Raw genomic sequence first — 2,500 nt, forward strand, 5'->3', positions numbered from 1 at the left:
TATATATTCATGCGTATGTGTGTGTGCATATATATATATATATATATATATATATATATATATATATATATATATATATATATGGGAGATTATACAAAAAATAACAACAGACGAGGACAGGTGGTGTAAATAACAAAAGTATATATTAGTATGACGCTCGGGAATACGGAAAGTCTTTGACGTTTCGAGCTATAAAAATATATAAGAATATTACCGTTCATAATTGACAACCCTTTTAAATTTGCACCTATTTAAATTTGCTATATAAACATGCATACATATATCATACGAAGTATCTAACATTCATTAGATACTTATAGGAACATTTTACACAGTTCGATATTGTCGAACTTTACCCGTCAATATCTAGGCCTTTGTTTCTAAAAGCATTAGACTTCGCCGAGCAGTATGTCGCTATCGATAGCTCGGAAATAAATATTACCCTGCATGGAAGGAAATCTCTTCTTTATTACAATGATTCCACGTGGGTCAAAAAGAGTGAGGATTCTCTATTCGATACGCTGATGGGGGCATATGATGAGGCGGAGTTGTGTATGTTTGTAGGAACTTATATTTTGCATAACCTGCATCTAGAATTCCCTTTTATAGATGCAGGATTAAACAGAAATGACGGTCTTTTATTCACCCATAATTTAAACGGCCATGAGTTAGATAAACTTAGGAAGAATCTGATCGCTTTCTTCCAAAGAATGGGTTTACAGATTACGATAGAAAGTAACCTTAATAACGTAGATTTTTTAGATATCAACTTGGATTTGCAATTACATAAATTTAAACCCTACCGCAATCCTAATGGAAAGCTATGTTATATTAGCAACGAATCAAGTCATCCACCCTTGATTCTTAAGAACCTAGTTAGTAATGTAGGAAGGCGAATATCATCAATTTCTTTTGATGAAACAGCATTTCAAAATGCCGCACTGTACTATAATAATGTATTAATGAAAAGTAGATTCTCGGAGAATCAATCTAGCCATAAGTTCAATAGAATTTTTAATAGGAGAACACTGCAAATTAGCTATTCTTGTTGCAAAAACTTCCCCTCTTTTATTAATCTGCATAGCACGAAAATTATTACGAACAACCATAGTGCTGAATCTAATCTGAAGAACTGCAACTTCAAAGATAAGACTTGCTGTCCGTTGGAAGGTAAATGTCTTGAAAACGGAATCGTTTATGGAGCTAAAGTGCAAGTGAATGTCTCACAAGAATATAAAACTTACACAGGGGTTTCGGAAAATTCATTCAGGACTCGGTGTTATTCCCACCGAAATTCTTTCCGATACCCCGAGAATATGATAGCAACTAGTCTTGTAAAGCATCTCTGAGAAATGAAAAAGGATGACACCCGTCCTTTCAATGTAACCTGGGAAATTCTAGAACATCATCATACAGACATGGAGCTTATAAAAGACCCATGAAATGTAATTTTCACCTTTCAGAAAAGTTCATCAGTGGAGGCGCAATGGCCCAGTGGTTAGGGCAGTGGACTCGCGGTCATAGGATCGCGGTTTCGATTCCCAGACCGGGCGTTGTGAGTGTTTATTGAGCGAAAACACCTAAAGCTCCACGAGGCTCCGGCAGGGGATGGTGGCGAACCCTGCTGTACTCTTTCACCACAATTTTCTCTCATTCTTACTTCCTGTTTCTGTTGTGCCTGTAATTCAAAGGGTCAGCCTTGTCACACTGTGTCACGCTGAATATCCCCGAGAACTACGTTGAGGGTACACGTGTCTGTGGAGTGCTCAGCCACTTGCACGTTAATTTCACGAGCAGGCTGTTCCGTTGATCGGATCAACCAGAACCCTCGACGTCGTAAGCGACGGAGTGCCAACAAGTAACAAAGTTCATCATGTTCCAGGATAAACATGCTTTGAACCAGAGACGCGAGTCCTTAAATTCCTGCCGGCACGCCGCGTGGTTTAACATATCAACCGATAATAAAACGCATGGGTAAAATGTTTTGACTTTCGGAAAATTTTGACTGTCGCATTTGAATTTCACTTTACACCTTATAGTTATTTCGTATTACAATGCTAGTGCATATTTCGGCTTCACTTTTTAGAAAGCCTTCGACTGTTTTACAAATTTAAGCTTAAGTTTCGCAGAGGTTTACATCTATTGTTTACTCACACATTAAATTATGTTATATTTATTTATTGTTCACTTAGGGCGGCGAGCTGGCGGAAACGTTCGCACGCCGGTCGAAATGCTTAGCGATATTTCGTCTGCCGCTACGCTCCGAGTTCAAATTCCACCGAGCTCGACTTTGACTTTCATCCTTTCGGGGTCGATAAATTAAGTACCAGTTTCGCACTGGCGTGGATGTAATCGACTTAATCCCTTTGTCTGTCCTTGTTTGTCCCCTCTATGTTTAGCCCTTTGTGGGTAATAAAGAAATAAGAAACGTTAGCACGCCGGTCGAAATGCTTAGCGGTGTTTCGTCTGTCTTTATGTTCTGAGTTCAAATTCCGCCGAG

This window comes from Octopus bimaculoides, chromosome 9 (genome assembly GCF_046866305.1).
Source record: "Octopus bimaculoides isolate indiv1 chromosome 9, ASM4686630v1, whole genome shotgun sequence".
Lineage (NCBI taxonomy): Eukaryota > Metazoa > Mollusca > Cephalopoda > Octopoda > Octopodidae > Octopus > Octopus bimaculoides.